Source organism: Mangifera indica, chromosome 15 (genome assembly GCF_011075055.1).
Source record: "Mangifera indica cultivar Alphonso chromosome 15, CATAS_Mindica_2.1, whole genome shotgun sequence".
Taxonomy (NCBI): Eukaryota; Viridiplantae; Streptophyta; class Magnoliopsida; order Sapindales; family Anacardiaceae; genus Mangifera; species Mangifera indica.
The window spans coordinates 860,054-874,222 of NC_058151.1; positions in this window are offsets into that span (position 1 = coordinate 860,054).

Sequence of the window (14,169 nt, forward strand, 5' to 3'; positions counted from 1 at the left end):
CTTTTTTTTTCTTTTCCTGTGAAAGGAAGAAGATTAGCAATTGAAAACAACATGAATGTTTTGAAAGAAAAGACCTGCATAAATTTTCCCAGGAAAATGACAATTTTTCAGAGAGAGGGTAATAAAGTTTGGACCTTAGCGGTTTTATAATATAAACATGGTTTCCTAGCGCAAGGTACTCGCTGATTTATTTACGGCGAGAAAGTGACAGAAAATGCGGAATGATTGAGGGAATGTGCGAGCACGTGTCATATTTAATCAATTGTTCCACGTGGCAGAAAATGTGACGATGATGTCATTGTGGCTATAGAGATATCTAAACGCTATTTTCTTCAGCCGCCGCAAATTAACTAACCAGCAAAATGATTTTAAATTAAAATAAATTTAATAATTGAAACATCACGTGGGCTTATTTTATTAATACGTATAATATTAACTAAATTCGTATCATTACTTTTTCCTTTTGGAAAGGGTGAAATATATGCTTTCACATAAGTGCACGTGCCATTATATGTGTTGGCAGAACCGAGATTTGAGTTGGCGAAATATAGGTGTTGGCGGATCTGGGTAACCTCTACGAAGGGGTGGATATAAGTTTAATTAAGTTTTAACACTTTCTTATTTGAATTTAATATGAGTTTAGTTGAAATTTATCAAATTATTGACAATTTAAGTTTATTCAAATAAAAAATGATTAGATTTAATTTTCGATTTAAATTCAAAACTCAAATTAGTGGTTTAAATTAATAGTTAATTTTGTTCGAATCAATAATTTGAACACGTGATTTATTAATAAAATAATATCGTTTAATCCAAATATTAGATAAAACTATCAATTCAAGTCATAAATTGGAGCTAAATTCAATCACGAATTCAATTGAATCAAGTACATATTCAAACCACATATTTAAACCATAAATTTGAGTTGAATTCAAGCCTAATCGAATTGAACATCTTCTAGCTCAGATTTTGCTTGGTATAAAAAATGAGTCAAAAATTTCAATTCAAATTTAAATTAAACAAATTTAAACCAAATTGAACTGATTTTTACGACTAAATTAGCTCGATTTGAATCCAATCATACTTTTGATTTCGTCATTATTTATCCATCAAATAGGGAAAACTTAAAAAATAAAAATCACCAATCCTTGAATAAAAGAAAGAGTTTACAGGGAAAAATATGGTAACATAAGTAATTTATAAAAATCACTCATCCTTAAATAAAAATATATATATAAAAGAAAGAATATAGTAATACAAATAATTTTTGTACATGAAAAAACCTTTCCAATGTAAAGAGAGCAAAAAAAGGAAAAAAGGGTCTAAAAATCAACTAAAATATATTATAACTGAAAGTCTTTACATTAATAGTTATAATCCATGAAAAACTATTTTACATAAATTTAGAGTTCAAGTATAATTCTAATATAAGTCAAATATATAATTATTTATAATTAAATTGATTAAATTTATCAAATAGAGTCATTCCTCAAGTCTTAGTCATTAAATCAAAACTTAATCATCCAAAATTGATACTATTTGTTGTTAAAAATGTGGAGAAAACATTTTTTGCAATGAAAATTGTGAAAAATCAACTATAAAATCAAATGGGCAATCAATATTGAATAATTGTCTTATTATGTATATTTAAAGCCCGAAAGACTATTTTCCATTTAAGTTTTAATGCCAATACAAGTATACACCTATGAGGTTTGAAAAATTCAAGGTTTTACTCATGCTCTAACTTCAGTTAAAATTTTCTGTTAGAAACAAGAATAAAATTGTTATTTTATCAATAATATTAAAAAAATATAAATTCTATTAAGTTTTACCCTCTAGATTTTAAAAACTAATAACTTCACTCTTATTTGAAGTTTTTTAACTTTGAAAAGTAATATCCCCCCAACCAAAAAATAAACTTAAGGTTAATTTTCTTACCCTCTTCGTCCATTGCCGATGATGCTTGAACCCACACACCGACCACCATCTCTTCGATGCGAGGAAGAGTATTTGGAATTGACAAAGATGTTGTCTTTCTCGATTTCAGACGAATCAACAAAGTGAGAAGGCTTTATCGCTTCGTTTGAATTAACGCTTCTTCGTTGCGTTGGACAGGGTGAGAGATAGTGGCTAGTGTATTATCAGGAAAAAAGCAACATCGTTGATGGTTGGAGAGGTAAGAAATAACCCTCGGTTTTGGGGATGAATATTACTTTTCATAATTAGAAAACTTTAGGTAGGGAAAAATTATTAGTTTTTAAAACTTTGGTAGGAAAACTTAATGAAATTTATATATTTTTTAATATTATTAATAAAAAAATGATTTTACCTTTACCTCAAATATAAAATTTTAACAGAAGTTAGCGTATTGATGAAATTTTAGATTTTTCAAATTTCATAAGTATGTATTTATTTTAACATTAAAATTTGGGTGGAAAATAGTTCTTTGACCTATTTAGAGAGACAAATTTGATTTGTAGTGGACTCAGGAGAAGTTAAGAGTGATAAATTGATTTCCTGAGTTTGAAAAATTAATAGTTTAAATATATTGAGTATATCAATATAACCCCTAAAGTTTTACATGACACTTACTAAATTTAATTATTAAACATGAACCCTTATAATTTATTTTTGTTCAATCTTAACCCATAAATTTTATCAAAATAATTATATTGTTCTATTTGCCATAAAATACGAGAACAAAAAAAAAAAAATATGACTTTAAAATAGAGAGAAAAATGGTTGCTTTGTTTGGCACCAAGTAAATGATAACCACAAAAACCCAAGAAACTAACAGTGAATTCAACCATCAAATTAATTGTTTCGATTCAATGTCCTAAATTTCCAACCATCAAATTAAGATGCTTATAATCAACCTACCTATAATAATGGGTTGAATGAAAATGACGTTTCAAATAAACGGTTGACAATTGTGGATAAACATTTGGAAATTTAGGAAAGATGATTGAACTTTTGAGTAAGATAAAACTATTTTAATATTTCTCAATTTGGAAAAAAAATATGAAAATTTTATTAAATATCAATTTTGTCCCTTAAAAAAAAAATTAACTATCAAAAACCGTTAACAATTAGTTTAAAGAAATTGGGGGAACACTAAATAAAAATGAGGTTAATACCAAGATATTAATTGATAATATAGTTTAAAATAATAATATCCAATAAGCTAGTGTGTGTCTTTTTTAGGTCCCACACGAATGGCTCCATCCCTAATTTCTTCTTTTAATATTAAAAAAGACAAAGATTTTACTTCTCCGTGTCTTGTCGCGGTTTGCCTGTTGCCACCTAAGCAAATGTGTAAAAGTGGAAATAATATATAATTTAAATTAAATTTTTTATTGAATTATTATTATTATTAATTTATTAAACAATGTCTATCTATAGTATAATTGATTTGATTTAGTCTCAACGTTCAAGTTAAGTTATCTTACCAGTCAAGTCACAAGATCTGGAAATCCAGGGATGAAGAGGCTGTCCACGTCGGAGAGTTATGAGCAATATTTTTAAATTTAGAATGATAATCAAATCACTTATCTCACTAATTTATTGAATAATTAATTAATTTAATTTATAATTAAATTATTATATATATTTTAAATAATATTAAATATTTATTATATTTTTTTAATATAAAACATAATTTTAAATATATTAATCAAGTTTAATTAAATTTTAAATAAATTAATATTTTATACATAAATTAAACTAAATTATAAAATTAAATTAAATTATAAATTAATTCATAATTTAATCAAAGAAATTAACTATTTCGGTTTAATTTACAAAACACAGGTGATGAGCACCTTCTTCGTCCCCAAGTAGAGAAAGTCATAGAGAAAAAGAGGTCTATTTCCCTTCAAATTCGGGCTATGAATCTTGCATCTTTTGATTTCTATTTGTGTAAACAAGGATTATAATGGTCCAATTCCATTTCCAATCATCTATTAAAAATTAAAATTTTGTGTTTTGTATCAATTATTTTTAAAAAAATAAAAAATTAATTCATACATTATTATTTTTAAAAAATATCATTCTTAAAAATTTTAAATTTTTTATATATATTTTTATTTTTTTAAAACAATATATCAATTTATATCGATAATATATATAATATAATTGATATGTTTATTATATTATACTAATTTAATAAACTTTATTATATGTATTATTTTTTATTTATTTCATAAATGATGTATTATATATAATGTCTCTGAAACCAATGAACATAGTATGAATGTCTCTGAAACCAAGTTCGAAGAGATAGTTTTGACCAAATGGACCTATTAATATTTTTAATTTAGTCTCTTTTGGCATGACATGATTGTGCATTTCACATTAAGCAATTTGACACAAATTAGGGTTCAACATCTTATTTATTATTTTACTTAGTTATATTAATTAAAAATAAAAAATAAGAATTACTTTAATAATTATTTAATATTAAAAGTGGGATTGATAATTAACGTAATTTTTATCGCATTCATCACATTATCATTGATATTAAAATATTTATTTTGTTCATACTTTTAAAAAAAGTAAAAAAATTTAGTAGGAAAATGCATATTTCCATAGTGTGGGAAGGTGTATAGTTTTGGCAAGCTCTAGTAAATAACAAAAAGTTCATGAAAGAAACAAATGTGCGATGTCTACAAATATTCAAGAGAAAAAATGATGTTAGCGACGGGTGGCCAGGATCACATGGCTGTTTTGATACTCTTCCATCATGTCTATGTATGAATGGTTCGTTTTAGTGTAAGGCTTAGCTTTCAATCCAATATATGTTGACAAACTCAACTCTTGATTATAGTTTTCAAGAAGTTGTTTGAATAATAATAAAAAAATTTATATATAAAAGCGCATAGATTCAAATCTCTTTTGATAATATTTTAAAATTTAATTTTGAAAGAATGATTTAGTTCAAATGAAAATTTTTTATTAAAAAATATCTTATTTATATAATTAGAATTTTATTTGTTTAATATGCTTAATTTAATTTTAAAAAAGAAAAAACGAATTTTTTCTTTGTTCAAATGATTTTTTTTTGTTTATGTAAGTCGAATCGAAAGTCAAATAATAATATTAGATATTTGGACCTTTTTACCCCTGTTTTTCATTGGTTTCTTTGTTCTACAGTTAATTTCTAAAAATGAATTTGCACAGTTTCCAAATTGATCGGTTATTATATATTATTTAAATGGAGCGTTTGGTTCGGATAATGTTTTATTACCAAAATAAAAAAATTATTTTAAAGATAGATTATTTAAAAGATTACTAGGTATAAATGATTACTATATTCGATAAAATTTGATAAGTATAAATAATTATTGTGTTTGGTTAAAGGTAATAAAAGATTACTAATAAATTATTTTACTTAAATGTCTTTGAATATAATTATTTTTAAATATTTTTTATATTATTTGTTATATTAATTAAAAATAAATTTATTTTTGTCTCAAAAAATTAATAAATAATAATATAATTATAATAAAATCAAGATTACCTTGGTAATATTTAAATACCTAAAGTGAAAGTGATAATCAGATTACCATCTATATTACCTGTTACGTCAGTATTGATAATATAAAATTATTGTAATATTTTATTACTGATAAATTAAATAAAAAAATAAAAAATAAATTATCAAAGTAATCTTTAAAACCCATAACTAAACGCCCCGAATTGTAATCCTGGCCATGCTGTGGGAAGTAAATAATTTCAAAACAATTCTGACGTCAAAAATATATAAGCGGACAAAAAGTGCTCCCACAACATGTTACGATGACTTTCCTTAAAAAGTAGGGTCCACGTATGGGAAATAAATAATTTACTTATATATTTTTGACGTCAGAATTGTTTGAACTATATTCCTGTAGTAGGGTTTGGTGGACGACACGTTTTAAATATTATTTTGATGATTTATATTTTATTATTTATAATTGATAAGAGATTATTATAATTTTTTATTATTAATAGTGATATACTAATGATATTATTAATAATGTTAAAATTTTAAAATTACAAAAATAATTGAGATGTTACTATTAAAATTAATGTGAATGATTTTTTACTATTACATTAGAAAGACCAAACTAATATATAATAAATTACAATAAAATTATATATATTTATTTTTGGTATATAATTTGTGCACATAGATGAGGTGTTATCATGTGATTGGATGTTTTTTTATCATATGATGACCCATATTTTAAAATCCCCTAATTACATGATGACATATCACTGTATACATGAATTGTGTACCAAAAATAGGTATACATAACATTACTCAATAAATTATTACTCTTGAGGGATGCATAATGGCCATATAATACATGCTTTACACAGAAGATCGGGGCGAGTCAGTTCATCTCATTTCTTCGATCAAGCAGAGAAAGTTGCGGAGACCAAGATCGAAACAGTCAGTCAGTATCTTTCAGCTCCTTGTCTGCTTCATCTTTGCATCATTACTCATGTAAGTTACCGTTGTTGTGTAGATATGCTGTGTTGATGGACTTTTGATTTTGCAAATGAATTTTTTGAGAATAAAATTTACTCTTTAAAAGTTTTGATATGTCATGTATGATTGAGCTGTTGTTTGTTTTTAGCTTCGTTATTGGTATCTTTTGAATGTGTGCTTTTGAACAAATACGTACATGGATTTTCTTTTACCTAATTATGGCTTATTTGTGTATTAGGACTTTGATCTCAGAGGTAGAGATGACTGAATCAATTTCCTGGAGACAATTAGGACGAAGAAATGGTTTCTCGCGAAATTTCACAGGTGTTCAACGTACAACTTCCCAAAATTTGATCAAGAGAGTGGTTCACCATCTGAAGAAATTCCTAGACTCACGGGAATCTATATTTTACTGGACTTTAACTGTCCTCTGTATGTTTTCAACTTGGTGTGATTCCTTCTTTCTCTACAGTTTCAAGGTCAATGATCTTAAAAATTGTCTTGAACTCGAAGGCCATGCAGCGATTGCAGCCACTGTTTGCCGCACCGTTTTTGATCTCTTGATTATTCTTCCTTGTATACACGAAAGAAGAAATGAAGGAGACACTGTGATTAAAAGGCAAAAATGGCTGTATTTCTCTGTTGATGTCATCCTCAGCAATTTCCCACTACCGCAGCTGGTAAGAACCATCTTTTCTAACTAACTAATATTCATGTTTATTTATATTTTATGTATCTATGTGTTGTAACTTTGATTGAATAACTCAGCACTTTATATGGCTCTTCAGGTGGTGATTTCAAATATGATTGTCAGGAAGGGAAGTTGTGCGCCCTTTAATGTATTAAGGATGTTAAAATATGTTGTTATTTTCCAGTACCTACCCAGGTTCTTAAGAATTTATAGGTTTTATAGACAAGCTGAAACTGCTGAAGGAATCCTGACTCAAAATATTTGGATAAATGCTTCATGTTGTTTCCTAATTTACCCGCTTGATGGTCATGTAAGTTATACCTAACCTTTCCTACAGGTTTCTTTTTCCGCCTGTCGTCTCGCTTTTCGTTTCTAAAAATTTAATCAAGGTTTGCACATGATATGTCTGTATTTAACAACTTTTTTTCTTAAATAATGACTTTTTATACAATCAAAGATTCGTCTAATATTGTTTTGGCTTGCTCTTTATATTTAGAAGTATCATAGTCGTTGCCTGCTAAAATTTTTAATTTGCGGTTAACCTGTTTTTTTAGGCAATTGGAGCCTTGTGCTATCAATTGGCTATTGAAAGATTAACTCAATGTTGGCGTATAGCTGGAACCGATAGCATTTGCACGATGAAAGTAAATACAACTGTTTTTGAATTTGGGATGTTTCAAGAGGTCATTCTCTCTGGTGTTTTGAAGAAAGATTTAATGGCAAAGTTCATGTTTTGTTTTAACTGGGGCTTGCAGACTATAAGGTTTGTGTATACAATTCATTTGCTGTTTGATCTGCTAGTGGTGGGTTTTAGGGAATGAAGTCTGAGCATAATAATTAGATTGTTCAATAATTGTATAATGGGAAAACGTACTTCCAGTCTCACCAATTTGTTTGATTTGGGTTTTTAAATTAATTCAATGCAGATCCTTGGGTGGAAATTTCAATACAAGTACAGATTTTTGGGAAAACTTATTCGCAGTTTTCATTAATCTGTTTTGCGTCATATTCATCACTGTACTTGTGGTGGGAAAATTGCAGGTTAATATTTTTCAGTGCCTTGTCTCTTAACTTATTTTGGCATATACATAAGCAGACGCATTGAATTTAATTTCTTCTGTGAAACAGATCCTTCTGCTTTCTAAGTACAGGAGATTAGAGGACACGAGATTGAAGGTCCAAGAGATAATTCGATCCAAGACCTTTAAACTGCTCTCCACAAATCAGCAAGAACAAATTAAGAGTCATTTGCAGTATGCATGGCAGGAAACTGGAGTTGTTGGTGGACAACATTTCCTTGATACTCTTCCTGAAGGCCTCCAGGAAGATGTATTGAGAGAGCTTTGCTTAGAAATGCTCAAAAAAGTGAGTTTCTTATCCTGCTATTGCCTCAAAGTATACATAACATAACGCTTTGAGTTCTTAGAATATTGAATTTTTTAATTCATTTTTCTTGGTTTTGTTGCAGGTGTATGTGTTTAAAAGATTCGAAGAACAAATTTTAAAAGAAATTTGTCACAATCTTAAGCCAGTGTTGTATGCAAAAGGACGATGTATTGTTAGAAAAGACGAGAGAATCAAGGCGATGCTATTCATCATACACGGCACAGTAATATCTACCATGACTGCAAATGATAGTTACTCTTATGGTGATGGTGAATTTTGGGGTGAAGAAATTGCAATATCTAGTTTGCATCCTCATCGGAATTGGAAACCCATGTCAATTGGAATAGCTAGAGCTGCTACTCAAGTTCAAGGTTTTGCCCTAGAGTTGGATGACCTGAACAAGGCTTTAGAAAAAATCAAGAGGTTGCCTAACGTTTACTCACTGCAGTGGAAAACTAAGAATGCTCGTATTATACAAATAGCTTGGCACTGTTATAAGAAGAAAAAGCTTCAAAAGAACTTCTGAGATGGAAGAAAATTGTTCCCAATCCTCTAAGTCAAAGCTGTATGTACATGGTTTTTGTACCGTGGCCGTAGGAACAGATTGCTTTTCACATTTATGTATTTATATATGTAATATAATTTACATATTTATATTTAGTTGTAATTATCCCTTCCTGACTATGAGATGTCTATTTTACCGTGACTGATTGACTTTTATTATCATCAGTTTTTAGTATCATTAATTTTTAGTTTGTTTTTATAATTACAAATCTTGTGCATTGCACCATCAATTTTTAGTATATTTGTATAGATATACACCAGATATGGACTCTAATTTATTCCATGAATTTGGTTGTTGTCCTTGATGGTAATGTGTGGAACTCTCTTCATGATCTCCTCTTTCCCTTCACCTCTCTATCTGTGGATCTTCAGCAGAATAACTGATACAAGGGACACTGAAATTTTTGCTATAAAATGGTCCACTTATACAATTATATCGCACTTTATTAAGTATAAATGTTCTTACTACTTTATTTATTGAAATATCTAAATTACACTTATTTTTAATCTTATAAACGCAAAAAAGAAAATAAATATATGATAGATTCATATTTATAATTTTATGTAAAATATAATTTACTATTGATTAATAATATGATTTCATATTATTATATTATTTAATATTATTATAATATAATTAAACGATTAATAATTAAAACTAGTAATAAGTTGATAAAAATTCAGATTTGAATAAAAAACAGCAAAAATATTGCTTGGCGGGTTGTCAAGGCTTTGCATTCCTGCCAAGCGTTGGCGTTCATGTCAAGGTTTAGCGTGAACGCCAACCTGATCTTCACATTAATAGGTAATTAGTTTTATATCTTTACCTTTATACTTTGCATCCCCGATGTCTCCTCTTTCTGAGCATTCGATGTTTCCTCTTTACGATTGTGCGGCGTCTCCCCTTTCTCGTTGTTGTCATTGACGAAGACGCCACACAGCGTCAAAAGATGTACGACCGAAAGGAGGGGCCGTCGGAAAAGGAGAGTAGGTGCTTGGAGATCATCGGTCGTCATCGAAAAAATTGGATTTGAAAGTTTGGAAACCCTAGGGGAAAAATGTAGTTTTTGAAAATTTGGGTTGAAGAGAAATTGTTAGTTTTTAGAGTTAGGAAAAATGATATAACTAATGGACTCAGTTAATTTGAACGGTTTATGGGTGGGTAAATCAAATTTTTAAAGTTAACAGAGAAAATTTTGAAAAAAAAAAAGGGGAAATTGAAATTTTTACCTTTTTTTTTTTACCGTGTATACATATATATCACTTATTTTAAAGTTTAAATAAAACTACCACAACAGCATAACATTTTTCTAAAATACCCTTATTGATATAACTCATGCAGAAAGAGAGAATATCATCTCTCTTTTTTTCTTCAGCCTTCCAGTGAGGAAGAAATTTCTGCAGTATGAAAAAAAAAATTCTTTAACAAAGAAAATATGTGATTGAACAATAAAATTTATATGTTGTGTGTTTTATTTATGAATAATTAAAAATCAAATAATGTATGATAGATTCATGTTCATGAGTTCATGTGAAATTTAATTTTATTATGATTTTATGTTGTTAAATTATTTAATATTGTTATTTAATATTGTTTTTATTGTTTAAAATTGTTATAATATTATATTAATGGTTATAAAATACAAAATTTTAAATCTAAAATATTTTCAGACAAAGAACAGGTTGGCGCAACACCCATTGACTTATGTTTTTTTTTAAATTTAGTTCACTCCCATTGAATTTGAAGATTTCTGGATTTTTTTTTCATACAATAGGTCTACTGCATTTAAAGATTTCTGAATTCCCTTTAATAAAAATAATATTTTAACTTATATAGGCCCACCCCAGGAAAAAGAATCAAAAAATTTATGGCGCTTTAAGAAGGGTTGGGTATTTGATAAAACGGTTGGCGTTGGGCCCATGCTAACCCTTTTTAATTCCACATCAACGTTTTTTTAAATTTTTCTGTAACTCCTTTTTTTTTAGTTAAATTTTATCAAAAAAATTTTTTTTACTTATTATAGTACAATTCTAAAGTTGTAGAAAAAAAGATAAAAGATCTCTTTGTATGAGTCTTCATTTAAAAGTTGAGAAAGAAGAGAGAATAAAGAATATTTATATTGGTCATCTAAAAATAGGTATTTTAGGGAAATAGATTACTGTTGTTGTATATTTGTTTAAGTTTTAAAATAAATAACATATATGTATACACGGATTAAAATAAGAGTAAAAATTTTAATTTCCTAAAAAAATATACTTTGAGTGGGAAATAGTCCTTTGGCCAAAATTAAATTTAAAAAATTATAATTCAGTAGGAGCAGTACTATGTGTATCCATTTTTGATACACAATTCATATACATAATGATGTGTCATCATATAATGAGGTGAATTTAAAACATGTGTCATCATATGATAAAGAAATATTCAATCACATGATAATATCTCATTTGTGTATATAAATTATATATCAAAAATAGATACACATAATTTTATTGATTCAGTAGAGCGGTGTACATATTTTTGCCGATCAACCCTATTAATAACTTATAATGACACGACTTTAATAACCTTGAGTCTTATCCCGAGCCCTATACTTTCGCCGGATTGACCTTACTTGATATGTCTCAACCCAAACGAACACATTCGGCCGCACCAAGATCTGCTCTGTATAGCCTGTTCCGACTTCGGAGCTACTGACACTTCTAGTGTAATAAATGTAATTTAGAATTTAAATTTAATAATTAATTAAATAAAATAATTAATCCAACAATCAGTTCAATCAGTGTAACCGTCGAAGTTTCTTGTTCCTTACGCTAAATTAAACGAAAAAATAATTTGATACTGGAAGATTTTTTAATTGGTCAATGGAGGGTCGCTTCCATCCGATTTGTTAGAAAAGTGTCATTCTCACGTAAGATTTCTACCTTGATCTTCCATACTATAAATAATATATTTTATTAATTCTTTTGCATTGAAATTTCAAAATATATTAATTTTTTATTTTTATTGATAATTGTACTAAATCTTCTAGACTCAATGGTCTCCTTTTTAATCTATTTATTCGTTAAATTAGTTTTAATATCACATAAATACTATGTGAGAATTTTTTTATATATAATTTAATTATATAGAAAATATATTATTATGTAATTAAATATTATTTTATTTATATATATATAATTTTATTGTTTTTTAATAAAAATTAATTGTAAAATCAAATAGATAATCAATTGTTGAATGATTAACGTTATATATATATGTTGAGGGGGATATATTTGATTTGTGACAAATTTAAATTTTTCTAAATTTAAAAAATCATTAATTTAAATATATAAAATATATCAATAATAAGATTATTTATATAAATAATGATATATTATTATGTGATTAGATATTATTTTATTTTTAATTATTAATTATTCAATCATATAATACTACGTAACTATTTGTACCCAAAATTATATATAAAAATTATTCATATAATACTATTCATATATTAATATAGCTTCGAAAATTTTTATTGACTCTTTCTATATTTTATTATTGTTTATTTGAATCTTATATTTTACTTTCGTTTAATCTTCAACCCATAAATTTTTATCGAGGTAATTACTTTGTTCTATTTGCTATAAAATCCATAAACAAGGCTATGCCAACAAAAATATCCCTACTTGATAACCATCTCCACCACCCTCCACAGCTACTTCTCCATTGATAGTAAGCACGGATGTTTTCAAACTCAAATAAAACTAATCAAATCATGTATTTAAATTATAAATTTGAATTGAACTAAGTTATGAATTAGAACTATTGATTCGAGTTAAAAAATTGAATCAAATTTAAACTGATTATTTTTTATCCGAATTAGACTATTTCCAATTCGAGTTAAAAGATATTTAGACTTGATTTGATTTATATCTATTATTATATCTCTCCTACAACTACTTCTCCATTGATTGTAAGCGTTGATGTTTTGAAACTTGGATAAAACTTATCGATTTGATTGGGAATCAAGGGACATATAGTTTTTAAATATAAAAAATATATTAATATAATTTTTAAAATTTTACGCAAATAGTTTATAAATTTAATTACCTTATATTTTAATTTTATGATACTATTTTCAATAAAATAGTATTATATGAATAATTTTTATGCACAAATAAAATATATATATATATATATATATATATATATATATATATATATATATATATATATATATATATATATATATATATATATATGATTAAATACTTGAAAATTAAAAATAAAAAAATTCAATCACATAATAATATATCTTATTTGTATACAAAAATTATATACATAATGTTATTATTTTCAATAACACAACCAAGCAATGTTTTCGTAATATAGAAAAACTATGAAGATAATTATAGAAGTGAAAGCAACCTATAATTTTAAGGTTAAAATTTTAATTAAATTATTATTTTTTTAATAATAACATGGGCCACCTTAATGACTATATTTATAGTATAAATGGTTTGATTTAGTGTCAGCGTTGGAGTTAAGCAATGTTGCCAAATTCAACTCACAACTTCCAGAATTTAGAGATGAAGATGCTGTCTACATCAGGAAGTTGCACTTTCTTAGTCCCCAAGTAGAGGCAGTTCTAGAGAAAAAGTGATCTATTTCGCTAAAAGCTCCGGTTACGTCTCTTGTACACTAACTTCTATTTTTTTATTAATATGTTATTATTTTAAAAAACATTATATATTTTTAAAATTTTAAAATTTATTATATAAATCTTTAATATATATTTATTTTTCTTAAAAATTGTATTAATTTATATCAATAATATATATTATTGACATTAGAACTAATTTTAATAATAAAAAAAAACCTTCTTATTAAAAATTAAAATTCAAATAACATATGTGAAAGGAGACACTCTTATGAAAAAAAAATTGAATTAATTAATTTGGAATCGAATAACTACTATACAAATAAAACCCTTGATGAACCCGATGCAATAGTTATGGGTTTGATGATTGTTCCAAGATTTATTAGGGTCGATTTTTTGATTATTAA